At 38.9% G+C, this 19,763-nt stretch overlaps 1 pseudogene; it reads right to left on the bottom strand.

Moving 5' to 3' along the window:
- Positions 1 to 18,085: 18,085 nt before the first annotated feature.
- On the bottom strand, positions 18,086 to 18,184 carry LOC145573458 (small nucleolar RNA R71; annotated as a pseudogene).
- Between the last annotated feature and the right edge of the window lie 1,579 nt (positions 18,185 to 19,763).

Below are 19,763 nucleotides of genomic sequence, written 5' to 3'. Positions count from 1 at the left end.
GTTGAGGATGTTCCCCTTAAGATAGGTTGTTTTACTATTCCCGTAGATTTTATTGTGCTAGAAATTGAAGAAGATGACCACATACCTATCATTCTAGGGAGACCTTGCTTAGCTATTTCGGGAGCTTTGATTGATGTTAAGGGAGGCCTAATCACTTTAAGAGTTGGTAGCAATAAGGCAAGTTTAGAGCTAAAACCGATGCATGAGTCCTTGTCTTTTGTTAATGGAATCATGTGTGTTAATTCCCCTCGCTCCATTAATAATGTATGCATGATTGACTCTTCAACTAACGATGTTCTTGAGATTTGTGATGATGTGCTTTTGAGTTTTGATTGCAAGAAGGTTAGTGAAGAGAAAAAGGAGTTTTCCAAGCCCATAAACGAGGAGGTGATTAACATTCCTCATTGGTTTGAGCTTTACCCTCAAGAGGAGGAGGATGATTCCAAGAGTGCGGTTGGTGAGAAACCATCTACTAGAAGGAACAAGGCAAAGAAGAAGGCGAGAGCTTATAGGAAGAAAAGGATTAAGTTGAAGCAAGAGAGGCTTGCTTTTGAGATTTTGTCAAGTGAAGTTTCATCTAGCAACAATGTGAGGTTGCTAAAAATTGAAGAGGAGTTTGTTCCATCCACCACTTTGAACAAGGTGGTGTTCTTTGACCCTCCATGATTTGGAGGAAGGGTCGAGCTAAGGACCTTAAGCAAGCGCTTCCTAGGAGGCAACCCGGTTTTCTAACCCCTTTTCTTTTGAATTCTATTTTTCTTAATTTTCTTTATTTTGTTTTCCTTTCTTTCCCTTGTTTTCTAGTTGGATTGATAGGTTAAATTCATGGGAATTGCATTATTTCAAGCAAACATGAGCAATGGAAAGGTATTTCGTATTTTTGATGAGAATATGTTCTATTTTATTGAATTTTGAGGTGAAAGGGTAAGGTACCTCGGGATAGATTTAATTAAGATTTATGACAATTTTGGTGAATATTGAAGGTTTCAAGAGGTTTGAGTTGAATTAAGGTGAAGGAGAAATTGATGTGCAAGTGCAATCTCGTGCTTGCGCTCTTGTGAAATTAATCATGAACAAGTGATTTTTGAAAAAATTCCTATGTGATTTTTGGTCTGCCCCTCCTCGTGGGTATCACTTGATCATGACGCTCGTGAGCGTCGATGAGAGTGCGAGCATGAGAGTAAGCATAAGAGGGAGCAAGCCCCCCCTTGGCCTTGGCTGGTGCGCACGCACCAACAGGGCAGAGTTGCCCTCTTCTTTTCGAGCAAGAACCAAGCAAAAATTTCAAGAAAGGAAGCCGCAGTGGCGCGGGTGCGCGAGACACGGGCGCGGGTGCGCAGCCAGGTCGCGCGGCCGTGCACCTGGGCAGCGCTGAGCTTCTTATTCTTTTCTTTCTTCTTTCTTTCCCTCATTTCCCCTTTTGAAGTTACTAACCATTTTCTTTGTTTATAGCTCTATTTTCTATTTTTCTTCTCTCTTGGCTTTGATGATGATGCTGTTGATTCTTGGAGCTTAATGAAGGTGTTTGATCTTTCGCCTTATTTTTATTAGCATTGCTTGGAAGCCTGGTGAGATCCTTCTTATTTTCTTTCTTTTATTTCTTTACTTTTCTTGGATGCATAGATTTGGATTAGTTTTAGGAGAAGTTGAACGGTTCTAGGATGTATGCTTGTAACACCTTAGAGTGTTTGGGATCATTGGCGATGTTGTTAATGGATCACTTGTATGACGATTGGGAATTACGTGTTATGCTTGCATCTTAGTTCCTTTCTTTATTTTCCTACTCTTCCTTTATCTTTGCTTTCTTCTTTTCTTTATTTTTCTTTACTTTTCTTTCTTTTCTTTTCTTTTCTTCTCTTTCTTTTTGTTTTTGTTTGTATAAAGTTTTTGAGGCTTTATTTTTCTTTTTTTTTATCTTTCTTGTGAATTGGACTATATACCAACGGAATTTTGCTTTTGAATGAACATCTTCCTAATATGTAGTGGTATGCACGGTTTGACAATATGCTGGGTTGATTCTAGGATGGCGTATGCTAAGGTAGCGTGTCTAAGAACTAGGGGGATCATGAAACTCGATTCTAGTTGTTTGTGGCATGTTTGGTAGTTGCTTCCTATAGTCGATTTGACATCAATAGTGGGTTTTTGCTACATCCATGTGAGGTTTACAATTTTTCAAGCCTTCTACACTTACTTGCATGAGTGGCATGGATCCTTGACTATTGTGGATCTAATCTAGAATCTTGACTCATAATTCTCAAGACCGAGACCGAACCATCTAGGGAGGACAAAAGCATCTTTTCGGGGTGGTAATTTTTCTTTTCTAGGAAAGTCTTCATTACTTTTGGTTCTTGGGTTTACATTTGCCTTCTTGCTAACCATTTGAGCCTTTTTCCCTTCTTTTCAAGCAACATCTTTAGAATTTTGAGCCTTGTATTTCATTTTTGTTCCATTTTTGGTTTTTGTGAAGCAAATGATCATGTTATTGGAGATTGTGGTATATGAGTTTGGGTATTGGTTCTTATTTGTAAGCAAGCTTATATTTTGTATATTTTGTGAATAATGGCAAGTGAATAAAAGTCTTCATTACTTTTCTTCCTTTTATGCATTGAGGACAATGCTACATTTAAGCTTGGGGGAGAAGCGTTTACGCTTTTTGTATATATGATTGTGAGTATAGCTTTGAATAAGCTTGGGGGTGTTAGTTTATTTTTGATTGGTGATTACTTAGTTATGAGGAAAAGGTTTGATCACCCTTTGCTTCACTAATTAGGAATACTACCAAATTCTAAATTTTAAGCCTACCCTCACCCTTTTTGCCCTTACGTTACATCCTTTAAAAGTCCTTTTGTCCGAGAGGTTGAGTCATATATCGGGGGAGGGAATTATGAGTTATAGCCTATGGAGAGGGAATGCATAATCAAGACGTCGAGTAGCCTAAAATATGTTCTTTTCCGGTTCCTTCGAGGAACTATTGAGATGCTCACTAGAGGGAGATTTGACACTAGTAGGGAGAACGTGGTAAGATTGAATGGGATGTAGGTGGATTGTGATTACTAGTTCTCTACGCTTAGCATATTCTATGTTTCAATCAACCTCGGATATCTTGGAACGTGCATACCCTTATTTACTTAAGAAAGTTGTTTATTCATTTGAAGTGTAGTCATTTTGTAAAGTCCAATTCGTAAAGGTTTTGATTTTACTTTTCTTTTAATTTCATTTACTTTTGTGATTTGCCTCATTTTTGTTTGTTGAGAGTTATGGGTTAAGCTCTTAGGAAACCTTTACGAGACCTCACTCGTCCTCATAGGCGACTTTGGGGTTTAAAGGGATTGTTGTAGCTAAAAACAACTGTGATTCCTACGATAGTGAGTCTTAGTGTATATTCTCATCTCATGTCTTTCTTTTTCCTTTTTGAATAAGTCTTTCATCCTTTTCTTACTTGCTTGGTTTTGCTCGAGGACGAGCAAAAGTTTAGCTTGGGGGAGTTTGATGAGTATCATTTATGGCACTTATTTGTTCTCTTTTAGGGTGATTCTAGATTGCTTTTATAGCTCTTTTCATTCCATTTTCCTTAGTTTTGCTCTTTATTTCTTTAGTTTGCACTTTCCTTAGTTGATTTTCCATTTTCGTGCATTTCTTGGTTTATTTTGTCTTTTTCCCTTTTATTTGTTTGTTTTCTTTCATTTTAAGGTTAAGATCGTTGTCCAAGGATTCCCGAGGTTTCTTTCCGGGTTTTGCATTGATTGGGATGCTTAGTGTCTTCCATTTGAAGCCAAGTATGGAGATGTGCAAGTTCCAAGTTTCCTTAGGCCGTGCATTCAAGCTGTGGGGGCACCAATTTTGGTGTTGAACCCACAGTCAAGGTGTTTAGAATCTAACATATTCCGTGTTCATCAAGCACACCAAGTGGAGCGCACGAGGAGAGTCAAGTTGAAGGGGAAGAGAGCTGCCCTGCTCACAGATGCAGGTGCGCGTGACAATGGCGCGGTCGCGCAGTGTAATGGCGCAGGCGCGCGATTCTCTGGTGCTGCCACGCCTGGTGCTCCCCCTGTTCGGTATGCTCTTTTGCGCGGCCGCACATCTTCTTGAAGAAGGTCGCGCCTGTACGGGTCTATTTTCGACGATCTAACTAACTTCTCTTTGTGAGTTTTACTATATATAGATTTTTCTTCTATTTTTTAGAGAGAGAATTCATTGAAGAATTTTGAGATTAGAGATTTTCATTAGAGAAGAATTGGAGAATAGTTTAGATCATATTTTAAAGAGAGAAAATCATGGTTGATGATTGATGATTCTAAGCACATTTCCTTTGATTTCATCAAAGTTTGTAGGGATTTCTTTTACTTTAATGCAATCTTTAGCTTTTGATTTCAACTGTATTGTTGATTGTTCAAGTTTATTGATTAGTTGATTGAATTTTTTTGAGTGAATTGATGATGATGAATTTGTTGATTTTCTTAGTTTTGATCTTGATTTCTTCCATGGATTGTGAGTATTTTACTTGCTAGGGATGTGGTGAAGCATGTTTGAGTGATGGATCATAGCTAATTGGGGATTTTTGATTGATTTAGCATTGTGATTAAATTGGTTGATTGATTTTGTGCATGTGTGTGATTAGTTAAAGAGTAGCTAACTTTAATTGTCATACTAGATTGCATTGTGTGCCTACATTGATACGGCCCATTGATTTGTAGCTCGCATTTGTCGATTGAGCTTGGTTAGTGACGTTCCTAGTTAGAGTCTTTCGTAGTTGGCGCTAGCTAGACCTCTAGGAGATAGCTTGTCGAGCTCTTTTGATTGCATTGTCAATCTTCCCTCGCAATACTCGAATTAATCAATCTCCATCCCGATTAGTGTGTGTCCATTGCAAGTACATGTGGATCCTAAATCCCTAGTGTCTTGGTATATTGATTTACTTGGTTTGATTAGTTAAATTAGATAACATACATTACCATCTTGCCTTTCAAAGTAGCTTGACATTGGCCGTAATAAATTTCCCCCTATTCCTAGTGGTTCGACCCAAACTTGCCCTATTACTAGGTGTAGGTTTGGTTATAAATTTAGTTTGATTGGAGGAATTGTAGTTTCCAACGACCTAGAATCCACCTTCCATCACCACGTGGCACGCCACCACCTTGGCGCGTCGCCACGTGGCATGCTGCGACCATGGTGGATGCCACGTGGCGCGGTGCCACTTGGTGGCTGCCACGTGTGCTGCCACATGCGCTGCCACGTGGCACACTTCTATGTAGCGCGCTTTCCTAGCCTTCGCGTGGCTCAGGTTCTTACTTGTTACTTGAAGCATTTTCCCGTCTCGCCAATTCCTAAATTTTGGCTCGACTTTTAAGATTTGGTTCCGACGCTCTAAGCTCGGAATTCAATGTCTTTGTTAACAATACTCGAGTGACTCATTAATTCCAATCTGATTAATTCATTTTATTGGTCTGTTAGTTGCTTGGGTGTAACCCGAAGGGTTCAGTCAAGATTAAGCTGTAATATTAATTATACATTAATATCACTAATCGGAAGCGGCCTCCACCTAGGCATTCCGATCACTTGACCTCACTAAATAATTAGCTCTCTAATAACTTCGAACCCACTATCGGAATAATACACTTGTTCGAAGGACACCATTCCTATCATTTCAAAGCCTTCCCTTTTCAAATACAACATTCCTCCTTCACGAGTCTTAGACACATATAGCCAAGTTCGAAGTTGCCTTCGCCCTAAACGTGAAAGGTTGATAATTTCTGAGGGTTTGGTCCCAAATCCCTATTTCAATTATTTAAATTAATTGTTTGATTTAATATTTTTCTTGAAGTTACTAACGTGTGTATTGTTTTGATAGAAAGATATAAGAACCATCGAAGTAAGTAATTTAATTGCTTCATTATTATTTTAATATAGAAACCATGCTTAGGCTTTTTTAATTCCTAGTATCATGTTTTGGTTGCTTCCTATTTTCTTCTATCATGTTAGTATCATGTTAGGGATAAAGATTTCATCTTTATTGTTTAGTGACATGCTAGGATTTGTTATTAATCTTATTAATATCATGCCTAGGATCTTGCTAATATTATTATGCTTCAATGAGATTGATATTGCTATAATGATGATTTTTATTTTTGCTTGATATTATATTATTATTGTTAATTCTTGATCACGCCCTCCCTTGCAGGTTTAAAGGGAATTTGTACTTGTAATCACGCTTAATAAGATAATTAATAATCTTGTTTAGGCTAATGTGATTTTAATTTAAGTGATCGCCAATAATAGATTTGTTTGTGCATTAATATTCAACCATCATAGATTAAACAGGTTTAGGATTAATCTATTAATTGAATGTTAGTCAGAAAGCGCACATAAATATGAAAAGAATAAAGTGGAGGCCTTTTTAAGGCAGATTCAATCTCTTTTAGGTTGGATTTGTACCATCATCCCCGAATATCCAGTCATGGTTCCAGACCACTGTGGAGTTAGCGATCCCATGGATCGTAAAGGGGTGTAACCTTCACCCTCTGAACGGTTTACAAGTTCCTAAAACTTGTTGGTGACTCTTTTGCTCTAATTTCCTTCCCTTTGGACGCCACCATGCTTAAGTGTATGATCACAGTGGGGCTTAAGTGTGGGATGCTTGAAATATTCCCTATAGTCTCTTGGAGGTTAGCCAAGTCGGACCAAAACACTACTCGAGTAATTAATGAGCTTAAAGGTTTTCTCTCAAGTGGAGATGCCTTTTTGAGCTCTTACTCAAGTGAGTTTTCCAGATTCCCAAGTGGGATATTTATAAGGAATTTCAAGTGAAAAATCCACTCTCCCATCAATGTGGGAGAGTTGGTAAAATCAATTTTTCCTTTTTATTTTTAAATAAAAAATTAAAGAAAATAGTCAACAACTTGTTAATCAACAAGTGGCATTCTAAGAGGAGAGGTTAGGTATGGACCACAAATGGAAAGGGGGAAGGGGGACCAATACTTGATCCACAAGGCTTTCCCAAACGGCTCTCACATTGACACCCCCCACCAATACGCGCCAGCTGGCGCTGCCAGCCTTGGGCGCCTAGGCTGCTTCGCCCCTTAGCTGGGCCTGCCAGCTGGTCACATGGGGCAGCAGCGAGCGCCAGCAAGCCTCACATTGCTGCAGGCTGCTGTGCGCTGCTGCCAGCCTTCCCCTTACCAACCAGTGCATATTGCTAGTAAGCTAGCGCGCTACTAGCTCGATGCTGCGGCTGCTCGATGTTGCTACTTTCTTACGCATGCTAGCGATGCTTTCTAGCCTTGTGCTAGCAGCATTGGTAACGAAGGTGCGCCAGCATGCCGCACCATGCACTAGCCAGCTTAGGCTTGGTGCGGTTCGCATGCTAGCAACCATTTTATCCCTAATGCCCTTAGTACTCGGTTTGCTCGGGGCATTCCGATTTTAGCGATATTTTGGTAACTTGTTGATTAATTAATCATTCGACTCGACTTGCGACGCTCGGTTTCGACGCTCCTAGCTCAATTTTTGACGTCTAAATATTTAATACTCGAGCAACTCATTAATTCATTTCGAATTAATTCATCGTGTCGGATCGTTAGTTTCTTGGGTATGACCCGAAGGGTTCAGTCAAGATTAAGCTGTAATGTTAATTATGCATTAATATTACTGATCCAAAGAGGCCTCCACCTAGGCATTCCGATCACTTGAACTAACTGAATAATTAGCTTTCTAATAGCTCCGAACCCTCTATCGGAATAATACACTTGTTCGAAGTACACCATTCCTTTCAATCTCCCACTTGTCCTTCCGGACAAGTGTGCTTTTAGTGTATAGTCTTTTTCCTATGTCACTTAATATCTCTTCATGAACTATAGGAAGATTATTCGTCATCCTTATTATGTCCAGAAGCGTTTCTCAAAATCCGAGTTTAACTGTCAATAAACAGATGATTTCTAAAATCCATCCGAGCACGGCCATGCATTTTCACAGTCTCGCTCTTCGAGAGGCCTTGTAAACAACAAAGACATGTTCCCTACTGTTAGTAGGGGGACAATCCCAGTCTTGTAATGTTAGCTTTTCTTACTATGAGGACATAGCCGCCCAAGTGTAGCCGTTATAATCTCCATGTACGGCAGACGTTTGACTAACATCAAAACCGACTAGTACTCAAACAACAGAACTCACAATACTCATAGTCGAGGAAAGACGTTCCGATAGCCACAATGAGAAGTATACTTATAACGAGTTTTAAATCTCTTAAAGTATTCTCATTGGTGTACTTTACAAATTCTCATTTCACCTTCTAATTTTTATTCCCTTATCATGTGAACTCACCGCTTGACATGTTTAACCTTTTGATGTTCCCTTGGCTCTGTGGCCGGAGCAATAGCTCCATTGTTGTCACAATAGAGGGCTATTGGACCTTAATGGAGGGTACAACATCAAGTTCACCAACGAACTTACAAATCCAAACTACCTCCTTAGCTACTTCAGCAGTTGCTAAGTATTCGACTTCAGTTGTAGAATCTGAAGTTGTGCTCTGCTGGGCACTCTTCTAACTAAACGTTCCTGCATTTAGACTATGATTTGAAATCGTCTATGTTTGTTTGGAAGCTTGCGTCGGTATAACCTTCAACAACTAATTCTTCTGAGCCACCATATACCAGGAATTTATCCTTGTTCCTTTTCAGGTACTTTAGGATAATCTTGGCCGTAGTCCAATGCGCCTCTCCTGGGTCTGATTGGTATCAGCTTGTAGCACTAATGCATACGGTATACATGATCGATCCAATTAGCAAAGCATTTGGAATGTGATTCATCCTTTCTCGCTCATCAGGTGTCTTTGGACACTACTTCTTGCTTAAGGTTATGCCATGTGACATGGGTAGGTGACCTCTTTTGGCCTCCTGCATAATGAATCGTGCTAGTACCTTATTGATGTAAGTACTCTGGCTCAATCCAATCATCCTCTTAGATCTATCCCTATAGATCTTGATGCCCAATATGTACTGAGCCTCTCCCAAGTCTTTCATTGAAAAACATTTTCCAAGCCAGGCCTTTACAGACCCTAACATCGGAATGCTATTTCCAATGAGCAATATGTCATCGACATATAAGACTACGAAGGCGATGTCACACCCACTGACCTTCTTGTAAACACAAGGTTCATCTGAATTCTTGATAAAACCAAACTTACTAATGGCTTCATCAAATCGAATATTCCAACTTTTGTAAGCTTGCTTTAGCCCATAAATGGACATTTTAAGCATACATACTTTCCTAGTATTGTTTTGGTCGACAAAACCTTCAGGCTGTGCCATATACACAGTTTCTTCCAAAATTCCATTAAGGAAGGCGGTTTTGACGTCAATCTGCCATATTTCATAGTTGTAATATGCAGCAATCGCTAAGAGGATCCGAACGTATTTAAGCATTGCGACCGGAGAAAAGGTTTCATCGTAATCAATACCATGAATTTGCATGTAACCTTTTGCTAGCTGTCTAGCTTTGTAAATGAATACATTTCCATCTTTGTCAGTTTTCAATTTGAAAACCCACTTACATCCGATGGGTGTGTAACCATCGAGTAAGTCAACCAAGACCCAGACATGATTTTCAAACATAGAATCCATTTCAGATCTCATGGCCTCTTACCATTTAGCAGAGTCTGTGCTCGCCATCGCTTGCTTGTAGGTTACCGGTTCGTCTCCATCCACTATCAGGATGTCGTGATTCTCGGTTAATACTACACCAAGGCCATGTTCTGTTCACCTTATTTTCACTTATTTCAGGGTTAATAAGTTCAGATTAAGGTTAATAAGTTCATATTACGGTTAATAAGTTCAGAAAAAATAAGTTCAGATAAGTTCAAAAAAGTTGTGATAAGAGTTAATCAGGGCTAATTTATAACTAAAATAAGTTCTAATAAGAGTTAATAAGTTCAGATAAGTAAAAATCAGGTGAATAGAATGCACCCCAAGATACTTATCAGGTTGAGACCTCGGCCTCTATGACCTACGTAGGGTAATAGACTAAGCATTTGCATTGTCGGTTTGACTTTGCACATTTTGACCAGCGTGAACAGATGCTGTTTGAGCACTTTGACTGTCAATCTGATTTTTTTGCTCGTCCTCTCAAACTTCATCGAGTTTGATTTTCTTCCCACTTGTCATTTTGGAAAGGTGTTCCTTCTCTAAAAAGACACCATCGCGAGCAACAAACACTTTGTTCTTGGATTTTTTGTAGAAGTAATACCCTTTGGTTTCTTTTGGGTCACCCACAAATAAAACCTTGTCAGATTTGGAGTGAAGTTTGTCAGAAATTAATTTCTTGACATATGCTTGGAGGTTTCTTCTTCCATAGCTCGTATGGATTCTTTTCTACAACTTTTAATGGAGCAGGATTCAGTGTTAGTGTTGCGGTTAGAAGTGCGTGTCCCTAGAAAGAGATGGGAAGATCACTAAGACCCATTGTTAATCGTACCATGTCCAGCAAGGTTCGATTTCTACTTTCAGATACTCTGTTCCATTTTGGAGTTCCTAGAGGTGTCAATTATGAAAGTATACCCTTTTGGTTCATATGGTCATCGAATTCTTGGCTCAAGTATTTAACACCTCAATCCGATCGAAGGGCTTTGATTTTCTTGCCAAGCTGATTTTCAAATTCACTCTGAAATTCTTTTAACTTTTCAAATGATTTAGATTTGTGCGAAATAAGGTAGACATATCCATATCTACTATAGTCGTCTGTGAAGGTGATAAAATATCGATGGCCGTTTCTTGTGGTTGCTCATTGGTCCACATACATCGGTGTATATTAGACCCAACAAGTCACCTGCCCTTTCTCCCAACTTGGAGAATGACTGCTTTATCATCTTGCTTAATAAACATCCTTCGCAATTCTCAAACGATTGTAAATCGAATGAGTTAGAACACCTTCCCGTACAAGCTTCTTGATGCGTTTGATGTTAATGTAGCCAAGACGACAATTCCACAAGTACGTTTTATTTGACTTAATGGTCTTAGCTTTCTTGGTGGTATTATTAACATTATAAACTTGTTTGTCTAACAAAAGCACACATTTTAGATAAACGTGTCAAGCCATAAACATATAAGCAAGACTTTTGAAACAATAATCTTGTGATCAAAACAAAGTGACGTCCAACGTCGGAAGATCAATGTATGGTTGATTACAAAAACTTAAACAAGTTCTATGTCAAGACAAACTATGTGATTACAAGCCTTCTGGAAAGATTGTCTTTTTCTTCCGCTTGTATATTCACATCCACTTGGTAAGCCCTTCTCACTTGGTTCCTGAAATAGGAGCATATAGTGAGTCACTAATGGTATCTAATACCTTATGAATTTCTTGTATTCAAGTGTAAGTTTATAAAGAAGATACCTGAGGTAGAGATTTCTTTTCCCTTTGTCTCACTTCCAGGTACATGCTGCATTCCCTCTTGTAGTGGCCCCGCCGACTACAGTAGAAGCATCGCATCTTTTCCTTGTTCTTGAACTCCTTATTCTTTGCCTTTAGAGCACGCTTGAGTCTATCACTTCGGCAAGGATCGGCCAATTGAAGCTCATGGACAACCTCCATCAAAGAGAGTTTGTTTCGATTAGCAGTTTGCCGAATCTTAATAGCATGTGAGTCGCTTTCTCATCCTCCACCGGCTTGCCAATGAGTGCCAAGTGAGTGAATAGCCTTGTCATTCGGAACACATGGGCTTGAAGTGGCATCCCGGGTCTTAGTCTAGCATTGTAGACTTGCGCCCATACCTCTTTCCTCTCTTTGGCAAGGCACCCCTCTTGAGGTGGCTTGATCTTCATGTTGGAGAGTGACCTAGTCACTTCCTCTACGAGACCATCATAGTTGCCTTTGATGGTCTTTGTGACCCTCAAATTGAGTATATCCTCTAGAGTTTTGACGGGCATGTCCGGAAAATAGTTGGAGAACCATCATAAGTCGTGAGACTCTTCTGCAATCCCAACTCCATTCCTCGTGAGCCTTATCGCTCATAACCCCTTTTGAGTAAAAACTCGGGATAGGTATGTCGACAATTGTGCTCTAGGGAGCAATTTCGGAGGGTCTTTAGGAGTTCCCACTCCTAAAAGTTCACCAAGTTCAAGGAAAATGGTCACTTTTTAGGAAGTTCCGGGCACATTAGGTTGTTGTCGTTGTTAGTTGAAGACATGATTCTACAATTGAAAGAATTTGAATTGAAAAACCATTCATAATACTTAAATAAGATTGAAATCATGCATATTTATCAAACTTATTTAAACGTCTTATTCACACATTAAATTGTCCCCATTTGGCGAGAATAAGTCGATTCCAAGATCTAAAGAATCAATGAGTAGTTAAGCATGCTTTTGCTTGTCTTAACACTCAATATTCTAAGGTAAGCAACTCTTTGCTATGGGCTCTAAGCCATTCTTGGTTAGATAAATCGTCGCATCTAATGCTCTCTCAACAACTTATCCACTTAGCCACGACATGTTAGGACTCCATCACACATATCGTTGAGTATAACAAAAACCAACATGCATACCCGGTATGCCTTACGTTTCCTTAGAGTAATAGTGATGCCTCGCTTTGGCGTAGCCCATCACTACTCTCAATAGGTCGGTAAATGTTGTTTTGGAATGACAAATTTTACTCAATATTTTATGGACCTAGGGTTTCTATGTTGGTTGATTTAAGTAAACTTAATTAATCATCGCAACATTCGAAATCCTAAACATGCACCTAACATATTATTCATATACATAATTATAAATATATATCGAAAACATAAGTAAATGATGCATTTGGTAACTAGGATGACTACTTGAGTCTTCAAGGGTCTTCTTTTGCAACTTCATGGTTTCGTATTCCAAGAACCTCCGTCTTCAAGACATAACCCAAATAATGCAAATACTAGTATCTACGATTAGGACTAATCAAAATATTAAGGTACAAAAATACTCAACGGTTCGCAGACCGTATTTAGATTTACAAAAACACATGACGGAACGTAGCCCGTATTTTCTATCGTAATCGGGCCCCACTAGTTGCCATTTTATAAAACCTGTGAGACAATATACATTTCATTCATCTATTCACTATATGTGAATGGCCCATGAATTTTACAACAATAATCAAGTAACCATGCACAAGCACGCGTAAACTAGTAACTAACTTAGGTGGTTGATCCGATTAACGCGCCTAATTAAAACTAGTCAAAGTTGTTTAACAAATTATGCAATTTAGCGCAATCAAAATTGAAGCTCTTACTAAATTATGGATCATCTTAATTAATCCAATTAATTAAGCTGGTAAATCCAAAATTTTGCCAAAATAAAATTTTGCAAGTGCCGCTCAAAACCAAGGCCTAGCCTCTAAAATTTTAATTAAAATTAATAAACATAATTAAAATAAATAAAACGGCAAAACGCAAAACGTAGCCCAACGCTTCCTTGTGCCTAGCACCAAGAAACAAGCGCACACGCTCACGCTCGCCTAACCGCACATGCCTCGCACAGCCATAGACACACACAGAGCAGTGCGCATGGCACGCACAACATGCTAGCTGCTGTTGCGCCATGCTGCTGCTGCCTTGCTAGCCGGGGCGCACCATGCTACCGGTCAGCAAGCACCAGCCACGCTTGGCTGCACGCACCAAGCAGCAGCCACGCCTTGGCAGCCACATGCGGGCTACTGTGCAGCCTTGCTAGCCAAAGGTGGTTTTGCCTTGGTTTGCGTGCCTAAACCTCGGGATTAATTCTAAATTTTAGCATAACTTAATTAATTAATTCCAAATTCATTTTAGAATTAATTTAATGAGCAAAATGAAAAATATCAAGTCCAACTTAATAAATTCATTCAAGTGGACAAAACCAAAATTATTTCCAAGAACTATTCTTTAATAAAATTGGTTCAACTTGATGCAATATAATGAATAGGGCTATTCTCACTATTAATTATTAATTAACTTAAATTAATCATGAGATTTGACAAAAATAAAGGGGAGTTGGAATTATGAACACAAAATTCAAATAAAGATTTCAACTTTAATTTGTGAATCCTTGAAAGATTATATCATCCAATATGAAGATAAATGAAGTTTTTATCACAAGATTGAAACTTTATGATTCCAATCAACTTAATAAATGATTAAATCAAAATGTTCAACAAAAATTCATGGAATTTAGTAACTCAAAGTTCCAACCACTTAAAACAATTAATCATTGGATCTTTAGTACTTAAAAGCCTCAAATAATAAATTTTTTACACTTAATTATGTGAAAATTTAACCAATCTTTCAAGCACTAATTACTACAAAGTAACCATGCTTAAAGAGATCCAAAAATGCAGAAACATTAAGGAAAGAACCAAATTCATAATCAACATAAATATTCCATTAAGATTCAGTGTTAAAAGATTTAAAATTTTTCGTCAAAAATGAAAAACCCTCGAAAAAAAGCATTTCTGTTTGGATTTTGGCTTTTTCACAACTTTTAAAGGGGCGAAAATTTGGGTTTGTGGCCAAAAAATCTCATAAAATGGGATTAAAATTAATAAAATTGAGCTACTAATCTAATTAGTAACATAAAAACCAGGAAAATAAAGCCATAAAAACACCTTGAAAATTTTTAGTTATAAAAATAAATGAGCAAGGCTCCGATACCGCTGTTGGGTTTCAATGAGTCTAACTCATTGCGGAAATAAAATCCGAGCCCAAGGAATAAACTCACAATTAATATAAACAAAATGCATAAATAACAAGATTAGAGAAAAGATTAAATTATCCTTGTAGCGTGCTTCGCTCGACCAACGGAGCTCTTACTTAAGAAAGCTAAGCCTCACAAACGCAAGGGCCCTCCGACGATATCTACCCATAATCCGACCCCAAGCGGTCTCTTACTTGGAGGTTAGCCAAGTCAGACCAAAACACAACTCGAGTAATTAATGAGCTTAAAGGTTTTCTCTCAAGTGGAGATGCCTTCTTGAGCACTTACTCAAGTGAGTTTTACCAATTCCCAAGTGGGATATTTATAGGGAAACTCAAGTGAGAAACCCACTCTCCCATCAATGTGGGAGAGTTGGGAAAATCAATTTCCCTTTTTGTTTTTAAATAAAAAATAAAAGAAAATAGGCAACAACTAGTTAATCAACATGTGGCATTCTCAGAGGAGAGGTTAGGTAAGGACCAAAAAGGGAAAGGGGGGACCAATACTTGATCCCCAAGGCTTCCCCAAACCGGCTCTCACATTTCCACCCCCCCACCAATACGCGCTAGCTGGCGCTGCTAGCCTTGGGCGCCAAGGCTGCGCAGCTGGTCGCACGAGCTAGTAGTGAGCGCTCGCAAGCCTCGCGTTGCTGCGGGCTGCTGTGCGCTGCTGCCAGCCTTCCCCGCACTAGCTAGTGCGCATTGCTAGCAGTGCTAGCACGCTAGCGAGCTACTAGCTCGATGCTGCGACTACTTGCTTGCACATGCTAGCGATGCTTGCTAGCCTTATGCTAGCAGCATTGCTAGCGAAGGTGCGCCAGCATGCCTCACCATGCACTAGCCAGCTTAAGCTTTGTGCGGTGTGCATGCAAGCCACCATTTTATCCCAAATGCCCCTCGTACTCGGTTTGCTTATTCCGCTGCTAGGGGTATTTTGGTAATTGCTTGATTAATTATTGATTTTACTGTCTCGTCTTTTATTATTTCGACCCCACTTGCGACGCTCGGTCTCGATGCTCCTAGCTTGATTTTCGACGGCTAAATTCATATTACTCGAGCGAATGATTAATTCCTTCCGGATTAATTCGTCATTTCGGATCGTAAGTTGCTTGGGTTTGACCCGAAGGATTCAGTCAAGATTAAGCTGTAATATTAATTATTCATTAATATTACTGATCAGAAACGGCCTCCACCAGAGCATTCCGATCACTTGACCTTAGTGAATAATTAGCTTTCTAATCGCTCTGAACCCTCTATCGAAATAATACATTTGTTCGAAGGACACCATTCGTTTCACTTTTTACTTGCTCTACTTTCTTTCTTTACAGGACTTGCTCGGTCTCGGGATCTATTTTTAAAGGCTTTCCATGTCTTTTGGATGCTTGGGACAAGCTTTCGCATCATTTGGTTGGCATTTGTGCAAGTTAAGAGACAAGCTCCCACTTTTGGCTTTGGCGCTCTCGTGCATCACCATAATCACACGTCTTGAACATGAACGCGCAAAAATGAAGTTTTCAAGGCTGCTATCCTGACGGGCATCACATGAGAGCGTAGACTATAGGGATACATGACAACACTAGGATCGAAGCTTCACACAAAGGGGCCACGAGCTAGCAACGAGAGGAGCCGCGCCATGAGCTTGCAGAAGGGGTGCGCGCGCGCAGACCCACGAGAGGAGCCGCGCCATGAGCTTGCAGAGGAGCCGCGCCATGAGCTTGCAGAAGGGGTGCGCGTGTGCATCATGGCCCTTCGTCCCTTTATTTTTCTTTTTCTATATATATACCTTTGACCTATCCTTAGGGGATAACGTTTTTTATAGTTTTGGATATATTTTTCCAGATTTAGTAGAGAGAGAAAGTAGAGTGAGAAACACTTGAATACTTGATTTGCACTTCAAATTACTTCATTAAGCTTTGATTTCTTCCTTAATCAATGAAAATTAGTGAGAATTTCTTTCCTTGAGTTTACTTTTGTTTGATTCTACCTTTAATTCTTGAATGATTGATTTAATTGTTGATATGTGGTTTGAAAATTTGTTTGATTTGATTTTCTTTTTTATTAAGCTTTAAATGATGATATTTGTGATACAATTTGTATTGTTTTCAATTTCATTATGTCTAGTGAGTAGATTAGTAACTAAGGAGAAGGAAAAGCATGCTTGATTGATGATCTTTGCTGGTTGATGATTCTTGATTGATAGAATTATTGCAATTAAATTGGTTGACATAGTTGTGCATGTGATTAATTTGATTAGGTGTGATTAACCTTGATGATTAATCTATATTGCATAGTAATTTTCAATGACATGAACCCTTGATTTGAGAATTGCTTTAAGTGGTTGAATTTAATTGTGATTTTCCTTAGTCATTCATAGTGAACCCTAGTTTGACTGATAGGGGATAGCTCTTGAATTTTATTGATTGCAACTATTGTTTGTCCCTTGCAACGTTTGAATCAATTGAGTTCTTTATCGATTGGCATGATCATTGAGCTTGCATGTGGCATATTAATCCCTAGTGTTTATTATATTGATTTTCTTCACTATTTAGTTAATTAAAACTTTAGTTACACCATAATTTACCTCTCATTCTTCCAAGTAGCTTGATTATAGGCTATAGCATTCTCCCCCTCATTCCTCGTGGTTCGACTCGGACTTGTCCTGTACTATGAGTAAGTTTGATTTTCTTAATTGTTTGATTGGTTGTGCTTTAGATTTCAACGACCTAGATTACGACACATCAAAATGGCCCCATTGCCGGGGAGTGGCTTTTGTGCTTTGCTATAGTTGTTGAGTCTACTTCATTTTATTTGAAAAAATACAAAAAGATTTTTCTCTTTTTGGCTACATTTTCTTTTGAGATTGTATGCATAGAGCACGTGGTCGTTCTCTAGTTCCATTTGATCCGAAAATTGAGAGGACAATTACAAGGATAAGAGTTGCTAGATTTTCTTTGTGTTCTAGCCTTCCAAGTGAAGAATAACCACAACAAGAAGAACAAGTAAGCATGGGAGAAAATCCGAGAGTGGCATTGAAGTAATTGGGGTTTCCAAGCGCATAAGGTTTGATAGTGGGATTGCTCTACGTACAACATCGGCAAATGACTTTGAAATAAGACCGGCGATGATCACTTTGATAGAAAGGCGACAATTTAGTGGGGCCAAGTATGAGAGTCTGCTAAACAATCTCAAAGAGTTCGAAAAATATTTTAACACTATCAAAGTGAATGTAATTTCCCAAGAGTTCATCTGCCTCAAGCTTTTCCCCTTTTCTCACATATGGCGTGCTTTGGAATTGTTGGACAAGGAAGTCAAACCAAATTCTCTAAGGACATGGGACGAAGTGACTAAGGAATTTCTATCCCGTTTCTATCCACAAAAGAAAACGGCGGAGGCTAGAGCGTTGATTCAAGGTTTCAAGAAAAAATCTAGTGAAAGCCTCTATGAAGCATGGGAGAGATACAAAGAGTATCAAAGAGAGTGTCCTCACCACATAATTACTACCTACCAAATCATTCAAATCTTCTATGGTGGCCTAATTCCTCAAGGGACATCGTGTCTTTACGGAAGAACCGGAGGTCCCATTATGAATAGAACAGAGGAAGAAATGGTAGACATCATTAAGGACGTAGTGAGTTATTATAGAGATTAGCAAGATGGTGAAAGGGAACCAGCTAGCAAGAGTAGCTCATCACTGTATTCGGTTGATCATCTTAATGCCATAAACAATATGTCCTCACAAATGACAAATTTAGGGAAGGAAATGTCTGCTATCAAGGCAAAGTTGGAAGGTTCTACCTCCCAAGTTTCAAATCTTCTTTCCCAATTTAAGGGGAGAGGTATGTCTTCTAATTCTTAACATTCTCCCTCTTCTAATAACATGCCTATTGGTTGCTTGTTTTGTGATGTATGTGGTTTATATGATCATGATGCTTCTAATTGCCCTCATGCATGTGTGGATGTGTATTATGATCAAGATGGTAACATAAATGAACATGTGAACTATGTGTCAAATAATAATGATTCAAGGTTTGAAAATCAAAGGGTTCAATGGAATAGGAATTATAACAACCAAGGAAATTTTGACAACTATAACCAAGTTGGTGGTTATAGGAACCAAGGGAACCAAAATTCCCGAGGTAACTATAACAACCAAGGTTATAGTAGCCAAAATCAAAACCAAAATTATGGTAATCATAACCAAGGTAATGGGAACCATAACCAAGGTTATGGTCAAAATCAAAATAGGGGTAACTGGAATAATCAAAATAGGGGAAATTTTCAAAACAATGCTCAAAGGGATCCCCCACCCGATTTTGCTCCATATACCCAAAGTGATAATTCCTATGCTTAACCTTCTTCTTCTTCTAGGACTAACTTGGAAGAAATCATTGAAAACCAAACCAAGTTTTAGAACACTTACATGGTGTTGAGTGATAAGAAATTTAATGAGATGATGACTCATAATAAGATGCTTGAAAACCGAATTTCTCAACTTGCTAATGCTTTGAAAGACCAAGCAAGCCCTTCTTCTTTACCCTCTCATGGTCTAGACCCTAAGAGACCCAATGCCATAGTCACAAGGAGTGGTAAGATGCTTGAGGAGAGTTTGCCTAGCAAGAGTAAGGGTAAGGAGTGTGCCAAGGAGATTTTAGTTGAGGATGAGGAAGATGGTACATCTTTGAGTGAAGTAGTGGTATAGCCACCTAAGGAGGTCAAAGAAGAGAGAGAAATTATGAAACCCAAGCTTCCCCACCCACAAAGATTCATGAGACAAAAGTTAGACGAACAATTTGGAAGATTTATTGAGATGCTCAAACAACTTCATGTTTCTCTACCATTTACCGATGTCATCACCCAAATGCCAAATTATGAAAAATTCCTTAAAGACATTTTGAGTGGAAGGAGGACTTGTGATGTTGTGGAGACGGTGAACTTGACCGAGAATTGTAGTGCAATCATAATGAACAAGAAGCCACCCAAGTTAAAAGACCCCGGAAACTTTTCCATCCCTTGTGCTATCTATAAGATGCAAATTGATAATGCCTTATGTGACTTAGGAGCTAGTGTTATCCTT

Source organism: Chenopodium album, chromosome 12 (assembly GCF_948465745.1).
Source record: "Chenopodium album chromosome 12, dcCheAlbu1.1, whole genome shotgun sequence".
Taxonomy (NCBI): Eukaryota; Viridiplantae; Streptophyta; class Magnoliopsida; order Caryophyllales; family Amaranthaceae; genus Chenopodium; species Chenopodium album.
The sequence above is the reverse complement of the archived record's forward strand: the minus strand, read 5'-3'. Positions and strand labels throughout refer to the sequence as shown.